The sequence below is a fragment of the Rhineura floridana genome, chromosome 7, assembly GCF_030035675.1.
Source record: "Rhineura floridana isolate rRhiFlo1 chromosome 7, rRhiFlo1.hap2, whole genome shotgun sequence".
Lineage (NCBI taxonomy): Eukaryota > Metazoa > Chordata > Lepidosauria > Squamata > Rhineuridae > Rhineura > Rhineura floridana.
The window spans coordinates 58,688,948-58,702,490 of record NC_084486.1 but is presented as its reverse complement, the minus strand read 5'-3'; the positions used below and the strand labels follow the sequence as shown (position 1 = coordinate 58,702,490).

At 40.8% G+C, this 13,543-nt stretch overlaps 1 protein-coding gene across 9 annotated transcripts in view; it reads left to right on the top strand.

Annotated features, from left to right (window-relative positions):
* PTPRE (protein tyrosine phosphatase receptor type E) overlaps window positions 1–13,543 on the top strand; it is a 216,312-nt gene that overhangs the window by 143,271 nt on the left and 59,498 nt on the right. The gene's annotated exons all lie outside the window — the stretch shown is intronic.

Sequence of the window (13,543 nt, the reverse complement as noted above, 5' to 3'; positions counted from 1 at the left end):
AGGAGCCCACTGGGAACTATTAATGTCATTGGATAGTGAAACAAGGGAGACTTGCAAGATTTGTAACTTGGAAACACATTTCCTAATATTGTTTCATCTTGAATTCAGGAAGTACATTTAGCAGTGTTATCTAAAACCCTAGTGCATGACAGGAAATTTATCAACAATAGGATTTCTTAATATTTTTATAAGTAGGTACCTTTTTAGTGCATTTTTAAAACTTAAAAGGTCACAGAGGGCCACTAATTTGTTTATTAAACAGTCTTGGGCAATAGTCATCCTATTTGTCTCCTTTCTGCTCTTGACTATGACTTTCTTCCTCCTGTTGGTATAGGCAGATGTTACATTTTTCACTGTGGCCTCATGTTCACTCTCTAAAGTACGTGACACATTCACACACTGATGTCAAAAACATAGACCATAGTCATTGCTTTTTGAAGAATCACTGAGTCTGATTTGCATGCTACCTTAACCATAGCTCAGTGGAAGAGCTCATACTCTGCATGAGCAGATGGTTCAGTCCCTGGCATTTCTGGTTAAAAGGATTAGGTAGCAGGTGATCTTCTACCTGAGATTCTAGGAAAGCTGCTTCCAGTCAAAGTAGATGATTTTGAGACAGACAGACAAACTGTAACTTGATATATAAGACAGCTTTTTAATTTATGTGCTTCTGTATATATAGTGCAGAGCCCAGTGCAAAAAATAATTAACTTCCAGCTGCCGATTACAAGTTTGTATGCATATGGAAATCTGCAAATCCCTTGGTAGCTTCTACCAATGTGGGTTCTTCCTCTTTTTAATCTGCTTTGCATATAGCATTTCCAATGGTGTAGTATGCTGGCAAAGTCCCTGGTTTGAATCTTTCTTCTGCCAATGAACTTATTGGGTGCTGGTGCTGCAAGCTGCTCAGCCTCAGTCTTCCCATCTATAGTAAAGGATAATATTGACTAACCTTTTAGGGTTGTTTTAAGATAATACAACTAGATAAAAAACTGAAAGTGCTATCCAGTTGGTTTTATTTTTATTCAGTGTCATCTGTAATGCTTATAAGACCAATGATATTCAAAAAGTTATGCCTTCTAAATGCCTTATAGAAAATGTTCCTCTGTTTAGTTCCCTCAGTCAAAAAGAGCCCATGTGTGTATTAGATTCATCTTGTTTGTAATTTACCATGGTTCACATTATTGCCTAGCAAGGTGAATTACTTTCTCTAATAGCAAATTCAAGTAGTGACTGCTGATAGTATTGTAATGAAAATGGTCTCTGAGAAAACAACACAGTGGTACAACTATGTTTAAAGGAACACCAGGGTTTGCATCAGGGTTTGCATCAGTACATTCCCTTTTCAAAACAAAACAAAACCTAAGCAGAGAAAGGAACAAGCCCAAAACAGCCCGATGAGTACTGAGCATTCTTAGTAGCTACAAACGTTGACAGTTGAAATGTTGAAAACAGAAAACTGGGTGGGTATAGTAGAATGCCTTGCTGAACCTCTGACAGCTTATAGTATCTTAGAGGATCATATGATGGATTGATGGATTCTTGAGCAGGAATACTCCTGCTAGGAGTTAAGAACATATTATAACTTTTTATTGTAGAATTCTGTAGCCAGGAACAGGGAGGTGAGTATATGGGAACTTTCAGTGATTGATAATAACTTCAAGTGAAGACATCGCCCTCATTGCCTGAGCAATTAGGTGTGTATGTTCTGTTACACACATGACATGCTGTAAAGAACAGCCACAACAAAGTCAACATTGTTATGAAAACAGTGGACTCTGATTATGAAGATGTAACACTGTTTGGATTGAATAAGGAGCTAGGAGTCACCTTCAGTATCTACGTATTAATATGCTACATTCACACTTCCTCTGCTGTTAAGGTGGCCGCAGTTTCCCTTCTTGCATACATTCACTGGGTGTGATGTTTTATTCAAACATAATGAAGGAAACTATGGAACACATGGATGTCCTTTCGAGATATTGATGATGCTTTCTACCATTCCAACAACAGATACTTTAAGTAAAACTTTTAGAAGTTGATAGTAGTGGAAATCACTTACTCATGAGAATAATGTAATTATGAGTGTGTATCTGTGTGTTGGTGCTTGTATGTACACATGCATACAGATATTTCACCTGAGTTGTGAGAGTGTGTCTTGGAGTTTTGAAAACTTTTATATGCATGCAATAGCTTTTACCTTGCAATATGCAGTTTGTAGTACCTATGATCCAATCCTTATTAGTCCAGTGACATTTAAAAGCAGAAGCTATGTGGAATGGGTACAATGGCCTAGTTTCTTCGGATGCTGGTGTCTGTTTGTCTCAGTAGTGTGAAAAGTAACCATGTTATTGCGCTTATCCCATGTGATATGTCTTTACTTTATAAAGGCAACGATGGAACAAGACACGCCTCTGTGGAGAGCTTATTCCAAAGTTTTGGAGCTGCCACTGAGAAGACCCATCATTATTTATATCCTTGATTATGGGTCCACCAAAAGGCTTTCCCTTGCCACCCCATCCCCCACTGATCTTAAAGAACAGGTTGATATGCTCTTGAAAGAAGAGTATGGTTGATATATTCTTGCAAATGTCTGGGCCCCAGGCCACTTTAAACTTCAATACCACATCTTGAATCTTGCTCAAAAGATAATTAGCAGCCACTGCAGATATTTTAATATTGGTGTTTATGACAGAGAGCACACCATTATTCCCACCAGAGTCCTAGTTGCAGTGGTTTGCACTAACGAAGCTTCCTGTTTAAGGGTGCATTACACTAATCAAACCTGGAGGTTATTAGGACATGGATCGCTACTACTAGGCTATTGGAGTCCAAGTAAGGATGTGCCAGCTGAATCTATTCAGAAATACTTGTGGCCACCAGAGCCACCACTTGAAGCTCCAAGGACAGTGATGGTTCTCAAAGCACACCCAAACTATGTACTGTACTTGCTTGCCTCTTTAAGGGGAGTCTAACTGCATCCAGAACAGGTTGACTTATCAAAACCCTGACCCAAGAACCACCCACCTACAGCACCTCCAACTTATCTGGATTTAGTTTAAATTCATTAGCCCACATTCATGGGGATTAATTAAATCTTGGGAAAGACAAAGGATTGTACCAACAAAGTTGTCCAGTTCACACAGTGACTTCCGCTTGTGCAGTTGAACCTCACCTCCATCTCCTTTCCCTGTGTGCCCTTCTCCCAATATGCTCTGGAGGATTGGGGGAAAGCCCAGCTTTGGGGAGGCGCAGGAATGTGAGGGAGAGAGGTTCCATTCCAGAAATGGAAGTCCTTGTCTGAATGGAGGACAACTTCATTGAGTACAACCCCAAAATAGCAATTCGCCACAGTGTTTCCCAATTGTGATTTTGTGTCCTTTAACCAATGCGGACCACTTTTTTGTATATGTACTTCAATCCAGAGAAATGCAAGATTTTCAACCAGGTCTACTTTTTCCAAATAGTACTACCACTCATCTCTAGGGGATGATAAGCTTCTCCAAGTTCTGCTAGCAGATTGTCATGCTGTGAAAGATAGCTGCTGTTCAGCAAATACTCTGGTTGCACATGCACAAACCACTGTGTTGAGTATAAAGAGATTTGCTGCTGTATTAAAAGACAGAGATATAAATCATGGTTGAAAACAAGTAGAGAAAAAAACTTTACTGTCAATTAAAGTACAGTATCAATATTTTGTTCAGACTGCTCCAGATGAAGAATTTTTAATCCTCTGGGCACTAGTTCTGTTGTAGTAGATGGTATTGGATGAAAGAAGTATATCATTATAAATAGAAAAAATTTGGAGAAATTAATGGTGGGTTGCCTGTTAAGAAATGTGGAAGTTAAGGTCTTGTCAGGTATTCTTAGAAATATGAATGGGTTCTCCCTTTTATTAACTTTAATTAGGAAGGTTGTGTGGGCACTATTTCCAGTTTTCTCCCTGTACTTTCCTCACTGGAGGTAGTAGAAGCCAAATAGCTTCTATTACTAAATATTTTGGGTGGTTCTATTCCTGAAAATCCCTAAAGATTCTGCAGACAGTGCTATTGTTTCTGCATGAGGAATATCTGGCATCTGTGTATTATTGTAAAAACAGAAATGTTATGACTATATACTGCATTCGTCCCCGTATCTTATGTTCCATCTTTTCTTTCTTGCCCCCAAAAGATGATTTTGGTTGTTTTCTAGGATTATTACTCACAGTATTTTTATATGCCTCATACCAATAATGCTGCTCTGGGCTCCTTCTGGGAGGAAGCATGGGATATAAATTTAATTCACTAATACACACAAAAAAACCTTGGAAGAATTTGGTAACATATGGCTCTGAGCATATGGTGAGTGGTGGCAACACCTGCCATCTCGAAATATGGAGAATTATATTTTTGTATGCTTGTTGGTGTTCTTCTTACTTTGCTTCTTTCCTGTGTTACTACTGTTTCTACAGAGAATCAAATCTAGAAAATTATATTTCTCTCATTATTTATCGTAGAAATCTCTGTCAAATTTATTTTCGTTCATTTCAAAGGCTTTGTATTGGTCAATGCCATATGATGGTGAAGACAGCCTATTGTGTTCCAAACTGGAGGTTATGTTATGTTCTGTTTCTATTTTGGGCACATTAAGAGTTGAATCTGAAACTGCAGTTGGATGTAAAATCAGACAGATTACAATATGTTGCTACATAAACAATTACTCTAGCTGTTGGAAAAAACAAACCAGGTCTGCCCAAGATTTATTTATTTATTTAATATTTAATTTATATCCTGCCGTTCCTCCTAGCAGGAGCCCAGGGTGGCAGATTATTTATTTATTACATTTCATTTATAAACCGCCCATAGCGAATAGCTCTCTGGGCGGTGAACAAAACAAGATTAAAATACAATATTACAATAAAATCAATAACAAATAGCAGCAAGTTAAACTGAAAACATTGAATATGAAACATTGAACATTAAAATGCCTGGGAGTATAGCCAGGTCTTAACCTGGCACCTAAAAGAAAGTACCGTAGGTGCCAGGCGTATCTCCTCAGGTAGGCTGTTCCACAGTTCGGGGGCCACCACAGAAAAGGCCCTAGATCTAATAACAATCCTCCGGGCATCCTGATGAGTTGGTACCCAGAGGAGTGCCTTGGATACTGAACGAAGTGGATGGGTAGGTTCATAGCGGGAGAGGCGTTCCACAAGGTATTGCGGTCCCACGCCGTGTAAGGCTTTATAGGTCAACACCAGCACCTTGAATCTGGCTCGGAAACAGATAGGTAGCCAGTGCAAACGGGCCAGGACAGGTGTTATATGCACGGACCAATGGGTCCTCGTCAACAACCTGGCTGCCGCATTTTGCACTAGCTGAAGTTTCCGAACGGTCTTCAAGGGCAGCCCTACGTAGAGCGCATTACAGTAATCCAATCTAGAAGTTACCAGAGCGTGAACAACTGAGGCGAGATCATCACTGTCCAGATAGGGGCGTAGCTGGGCTACTAAGCGAAGATGGTAAAACGCATTCCGCGCCACCGAGGCCACTTGAGCCTCAAGCGACAAGGAAGGGTCAAAGAGGACCCCCAAACTACGAACCTGTTCCTTCAAGGGGAGTGTAACCCCATCTAGAACAGGATGAACATCCACCATCTGGGCAGGTAAAGAGCTCACCAACAATGTCTCAGTCTTGTCTGGATTGAGTTTCAGTTTATTAGCTCTCATCCAGTCCATTATCGCGGTCAGGCAACGGTTCAGCACATCAACAGCCTCACCTGAAGAAGGTGAAAAGGAGAAGTAGAGTTGCGTGTCATCAGCGTACTGATGGCAACGCACTCCAAAACTCCTGATGACCGCACCCAGAGGCTGCATGTAGATGTTAAAGAGCATGGGGGACAAAACCGACCCCTGAGGGACTCCACAATGGAGAGTCCAGGGTGTCGAGCAATGTTCCCCAAGCACTACCTTCTGGCGACGATCCGCTAAGTAGGAGCAGAGCCACTGCCAAGCAGTGCCCCCAACTCCCAACTCCGCGAGCATCCCCAGAAGGATACCATGGTCGATGGTATCAAACACCGCTGAGAGATCAAGGAGAATCAACAGAGTCACACTCCCCCTGTCCCTCTCCCGACAGAGGTCATCATACAGGGCGACCAAGGCTGTTTCAGTGCCAAAACCGGATTGAAACGGATCCAGATGCATGTTTTCAGTCTGCTATGCTTAAACCACTCCACTTAAGGAAAGGTGGGCATGGTCAATTAAAAACATAGAGCACACCTATAAATTTGCTAGAATATATTTCACCTCCCACTGTTTTATCTTGTGCAAACTGAGACACTCCTCATGTCCACTGGAGACTATTCTACAGAATAGTCAGTGTCATTATTCCATAATTGTTTTTGAAGCTTTTGTAGTGTAAATTGTGCAAAGTGTTGCTGTACTTCACATATTTACAGAAACATAAGCAAAAGAAAATAATTTACTATAGGAAACCACTAAAATTGCAAAGTAAATCAAACATATTTAAACTGATATCTGAACTGTAACACCTTCCTCCTTGCTAAAGCAAGATCAGCACACCACATATCTTGTTTCTGTTCTTTGGGCTGATTGTAGGTGTTGGCCTCGCTCACTATATGCTCAGAGGCACGTTATTAAATTCTTCCAAGCTACACAGGACGTGTATTGGACTGTGAAAGACTAACCCCAATTGTGTTTGCATTTGTACAAATTTGTAGGGCAGTATAATATCTCAGACAGTAGGTTGCGTTTTCTGCTCTCCTGGTGCATTCACGATAGCTGCCCAATTTCCCTGCTTTTTAAAGTTTGATAGAAATATCTGTGGGCCATAGATACGTTCTTAAACCACAAGGTTTTTTTTTTGCCTATTAGTGAATTTCTCTGCTTTTTAATCTGGGAGATAAGATATGGGATATTGTGCAAGTTTGCTGAGAATGGATTGATCATTTGCATGCTTAGTGAATTCAATGGGATTTACTCCCTGCAATCATGCTTAGGATATGTGAAACTGACCATGGGGGGATGAGGAGGGGAAGGAGGAGGGGCAGAGGGGAGAAGGATGGGAGCAGGTGGGAGTGAGAGGGTAAGAGGTGGGCAGGTTTGATCATTTGCATGCTTATTGATTTGAGTGGGATTTACTCCTGTGCAATCATACTTAGGAAAGGTGAAACTGAGTATGGGGGAAGAGGAGAAGAGGGAGGGCTGAAGTGGGCAGGGGAGGAGGAAGGAGGGAGAGGGGAGGGAAGGAAGGAGGGAGAGGAGAGGGGAAGGAGAGTGAGGGGAAGGGAAAAGGCAGGCGTGATCATTTGTATGCTTATTGTTCAGTGGGATTTACTCGTGTGCAGTTATGCTTAGAATATGTAGAACTGACCATGGAGGAGGAAGAGGGAGAGGAGACAAAGAGAGGGAAGGAGGAAGGGAGGGGGAGGGAAAGGGCAAAAGTGAGGGGATAGAAGGGATTAGGAGAGGAGGGTAACTTTGGTCATTTGCATGCTTTTTGAGTTCAGTGGGACAATCATGCTTAGGAAAGGTGAAACTGACCTGAAGGAGGGGTGGGGAGGAGGGAGAAGGGGGAGAGAAGGAGAAGGGAGGTTAGGGGGAAGGAGAGTGGGGGAGGGAGGAGAGGAGATTGGGTGGACGGGCAGGCACTGGACAGGAAAACATCGTGAACAGTATCATTGTTTTTCAGGGTTTCACCCACCTTTTCATTCTATAGCAGGCACATGTAGTTTCCCACCCAAATTTAAACCAAAGCTGTCCCTCGCTACATCCACAGCGGACCTTATTTCATTTTAGACAGTTACAGCTTCCACCAAAGAGTCCTGGGAAATTGTGAAGGGTGCTGAGAGTTGTTAGGAGATGCCCTATTTCCCCCACAGAGGGAACAATCCCCAGAAGAGGGACTGACTGTTAAACCACTCTGGCTACTGGAACTCTATCAGGGGAATAGGAGTCTCCTAATAACTCTTAGCACCCTTCACAAACCAAACTTCCCAAAATTCTTTGGGGGAACCCATGACTGTCTAAAGTGAAGTCAATGTCTGATGTGGGTGTGGCCACCTGATTAGCCAAGCCAAACACCTGTGAGTCTGGCTTTTAGATCACTGACAGTTCTTACTGAGCATGCCCACACTTATCATTGACTCTAATATTAAATTTCTTAAATTAAGTAAAAATCAGCCAGGTATTTTTTTAACTTTTAATCTGCAGAAGATGAAGGTCAGAGTATGGGGCAGGGTCAGTAAAAGTATAACAGGTTATCTGTGAACATGGCTGATTTTTAATTAATTTCAACAAATTATGAAACCCCTGACGGAAAAAAGTCCAACAGGGCTCTGGATTTTCTCTCTCTTGTTTTACACTTTGAACTCTAAATTCTCTCTGAGTGTTGTATATCGTCATGAAAACCTAGAGGGTTAAGCAAGACTACATTTTATTCCATTGATACTATATTATCTGTACTATACCATTTTTTATTTGGAAAGACATTATTCTGGGTTAGATCCTCAGAAATTGTTCTTATTGATTAAACTTGAACTTCCATCAGACAGATACTCCTTTTATAATACCTGTGTTGTTAATAAGAATATCCTCCCCATTGTCCTTTGTAAGAACATGTTGGCACTTAAAGGACCTTGACAAATTTTATTCCTTTGATGTTTAAAACTTCAGTATTCACATGTGCAGAAGTAATATGCTAGGGCCACAATTAGTATCTGTGTTAAATAAATAACACCCCAATACAATTACATATTGAGAAGGGGATGAGAAAAAAAAATTCTGAGTCACAAAACTCCTATAACTTAAGTTACCTGGGCATCTTACAGGTATTAAAATAAGATAAAAATTTACAATGTGGGGGAGAGTCCTTGAGGAAGCACAGGGTAAAATGAGAGGATGTACATGTTTCTTCCTTAATTTGGTTTATAGAGGATTACATCATTGTGCCTTTGTCCTTTGGTTCCCATTTCCTAGTTCAAGCCCCTATCTAAGGAGCTCACCTTCTTTTGTATCTCCCTGTATATAAGTGGGGTTTTTTTTAAGTGATAGTTCATTTTTTTTAACATAGTAGGTGTATACCCTAGGGTTTTCGCTCTGATTTTCTCCTGGAGACTCCGGATTTTTACAGTCCCCTCCAGATGAATTACCTTAATCTCCAGACTCTCAGCTTTCATTTAAAAAAAAGTTTCCAGGTGGTCTGGTTTATGAGGTATACACCAAAATGTCAGCTGCCTGCCTGCAACTTCTGTTAAATGAGCTAGTAGCTCACTGCTGTAACCCCGCCCTTTCAAGTTTGTAGCTAATAAGTGAAGTCAGAGTTGTGATTGACAAGGGATTTGTTGACCTCCAGGCAGTAGCTAGACCCCATTGAAAGGCCAGAAAACTTGTTTTTTTCCTGGTTATCTGAAAATCTCATAAATTAAATATATAGCTTTCAGCAGTAGCAAAAGTCTTTTTCTCTCTTGTGTGGAGTCAAACAAGTTTAAATTTTCCTGGGCTGTTGAAGAGGGCAGTGTTTTGAAAACCTTGCCAATATGAAGCTTTTGTGGGAGTAAAGCTGAAATGCTAATCCCACATACCCGGAATAAACCCAGTTGAATTCAATAGGACTTACTTTTGAGTAGACATGTTAGGATTGTTCTGTAAATTAATGGGACTTCTGAGTGAACATAGCAAAGAATTGCTATGTAATTCTTGTAATATGTAAGAATTGTGTTGTAAATCTGTCTCTTTCCCTCCAATCCTATTTTTAAAGTAATTAGGCAGGGCTTACTTAGGTATCACTGCTTTTATTATGTAGGAAAGTAATACTGAAAAATACTGAAAGTAATACTGAAAAAAATGTTCTGCAATGACCAACTGGTGTTGACAATAAACGATTATGTGGGGGTATGCATTTTTACATCTCCTCTGTGTGTGTGTGTGTGGGGGAGGCTTTGTTGATGTGTTGATGCCTGTTAAGGCTTTGCGTGTGCCAGTTCGCCACAGTTCTTAATCCAGAGCAAATGAACAGAGACAAAACACCAGGAGTCTTGTACGATGAATCTTTACTGATTCAATTCGGTAGTTACACAAATCACTATCACTCTCAACGCCTTCACTTTCGTAATGCACGCCCCACACCATGGAAACGTTGCCTCAAGGACTTTATAGCCTTGGCAGCTCTCTACCAGCTGCAGCCTTTGGCTTCTGCATGGCCTTGGGCTCCTATGTGAGGTTTTAACCATGTACATGTCTTTTTGGAAACTTACACACCACAGCCACCAACAATCCCCCACCTTTCCATAAAGACATTATTGATTTCATATCTTCCATTATACATTTACAGATAGTTGTAAATCACATTAATACAGTACATACTTTATGCATAGTTCAGATTATACACATTCCCATTTTGTTCACCAGTTTATCATACGTTTCCTCATTTAATGGTTTTTTTATTGCATTCATTTTGGTGGGATACATAATAAACTTAATAATAAACTTAATAATAAACTTTAATTTATAGGCCGCCTATCTAGCCAATACATGTTAAGTATAATGTTTCATTATCTCTCCATTTGTTTTCTGGTGTCTTTCTATACTCTGTATACTCTTTAGTGTCTTGGGTATTTAGAATGCTGACTTGAAACCGGTCTGGCGGTTTCCCTAGATTAGATCTCTCAGACCTTCTCAATGTAATTTCTGTCTTGGGACTGCTGTGTGTTTCTGGACTATCAATAGCTTGTTCCTCTGTTTCTTGCTTAACAGTTTGCTCTATTTGTTCCGTGTATCTTTGTGTGTGGTCCAGATCAACAGACACAGACTCATGCCAGTCCTGTTCCTGTGCTTGCACACTTCTGCTCAAAATCACCCTCCTCTCATGAGGCAACCAGATACGATAGTATGCGTTCTGAAAAACCAGAACGTTTCCCTTTTGTGCCCTAGGAGCCAATTTCCCACTGCGTTTTCCTTTTGGCACGTGTACCCAGCATTTTGCACCAAATCTGAGAATGTGTTGGATCTTAGGCTTCTTGCCATATAGTTTCTCATAGGGAGTCATTTTAAGTGCACTGTGTACCAGCCTGTTTTGAATATAGGTGGTATACAACATGCATTTTCCCCAAAAAGCATTTGATAGGTTTGCATCTCTTATCATGGCTCTTGTTGCGTCTTGCAAAGCTCTGTTTTTTCTCTCTGCAAGCCCGTTTTGGAACGGGGAAAAAGGAGCCGTTAATGCATGTTTAATTCCGTTTCTTTCCAAATATTGTTCCAAAGACCTACTGGTAAACTCACCACCCTGGTCTGATCGTATTTGTTGAATACGAATGACATGTTGCATTTCCACCGTATGCACAAACTGTTTTAGTTTCCCTTCTGCTTCATTTTTAGAGTGTAATAAGTAAACAGTACAGTATCTTGTATAATCGTCTACAATAACAAAGAAATATCTGGCACCACCTTGCGACCTCTGAAACGGTCCTGCCAGGTCTATGTGTACAGTTTGGTATGGTTTATTTGTGTGACTCTCAGCTTCCTTCTGTTTTGGGGCCACTGATGCTTTTGTTTCTTTGCATATCTCGCATTCTACATATTTCTCACATTTCTTTAATGTTATATCATCACAAAAGCTAGGTATGTTCCTGATTGTGTCAAAATTAGCATGTCCTAGCCTCCTATGCCAGAAGTGTATACAGTTGTCATGTGTTTTCTTGTTAGCAATCATTGTTAAATTTCCGTTGGGGCTTAGTGTTATGTGAAACGGAATCCTTAAGAAACCCTATCAAGCATACATTGTCTCCTTTTCGTATTTCACACTTTTTGTTTCTGAATATGACAGTATACCCCATGGCATTTAGTTTAGATACAGACATTATGTTACATTTAATATCTGGCGCATATAAAACATCTGTCATCACTGTGTTCAAAATACAAAGTTTCACTGTCCCTCTGCCCAATACCTTATTACGTGATCCGTCAGCCAACACCACCTCTTCTGTTGTAGTTGGCACCATAGTCCTGAACAAAGTCTTATCCCTTATGAGACTGTGTGTTGCTCCCGAATCTATAATCCAATCACTTCTGTTATTGTTTACACAGTCTCTGCCTTTTCTTTCGCCTCTGTCAGCACTAACCAGCTGCACTTGCGATGTTTTCCTCCTTTGCCTGTATCGCCACATATCACAGTCTCTTTGTAAATGTGTTACAGACCCACATCTGTAACATGCCTTTTTTCCAAAAGACCTAACGTTTAACTCAGTCTTTTCAGTCCTCCTTCTGGCTTATCTCTTTTCTCCTGTTCCATAGAATCTTGACGTCTTTCCCATTCCTGCATTAATTTGCCGGATACATATGGGAGTTACAAATCCTCATCAGGCATAGCTTCCAGGGAGCTTATTAAATTATCCTATGATGAATTCAGCGTTGATAAGATAATATACACCTTCTGCAGTTGTGTATACATCACGTCACGTTCCTGTAACTCAGCAAATATCTTTGAAATGCTCAACAAATGTTCAGACATCGTGACAGCATCTGTTAGCCTTAGTTGGTATAGTTTCCTAGCCAGATGTATTTTACTACTTGCTGTTTTTCGAATATGGGCTTCATGCAACGCTTTCCAAGGAAGTTTTGATGTTTGTTTATCTTGAACGTGTAGCAATTGTGAATCACTTACAGCCAGAATGATGTACGATCGAGCCTTTTCATCCAGTCTCACCCACTGTGCAGGCGGAGGATCCGATGGGGGCTCCTGCGTTACGATGTTCCATAAATCCTCTTTCGTGAGAAACGCTTGTATCCTTAATCGCCAGCTTAAGTAATTTGTTTCATTAAGGCGTTCTAATGGCATGCCTGTTGAAAGCGAAACTGCCATTTTTCACAGCTTCACTGTGTCTCTCCGACAACTCTGTCTGTCAGCTTTGCCGCAGCTGCTCTCTTTGACTCCACTCACCGGTCAGGGAATCCGACTCACTTCCACTGTTCTCCGGGTGTTCTGGTTACTGGTTGTTACTGGATTGAACTGGGTATACTGGGCCCATAACCCTTTGTTGATGTGTTGATGCCTGTTAAGGCTTTGCGTGTGCCAGTTCGCCACAGTTCTTAATCCAGAGCAAATGAACAGAGACAAAACACCAGGAGTCTTGTACGATGAATCTTTACTGATTCAATTCGGTAGTTACACAAATCACTATCACTCTCAACGCCTTCACTTTCGTAATGCACGCCCCACACCATGGAAACGTTGCCTCAAGGACTTTATAGCCTTGGCAGCTCTCTACCAGCTGCAGCCTTTGGCTTCTGCATGGCCTTGGGCTCCTATGTGAGGTTTTAACCCTGTACATGTCTTTTTGGAAACTGTTACACACCACAGCCACCAACAGGCTTTCCAACAACCCTGTGAGGTAGGTTTGCCATTTGGAAACAAAGGCAGCTCACAAGAAGAAATAAGTCATTTTAAAATCCAATAACCATAAAAACCAAGTATAAACAGTTGTAAAACAGCTTAAAATGGCATGATTCTGAATTTTGTGTTGGATGAATGAAGTTCCTTATCACTTGAGG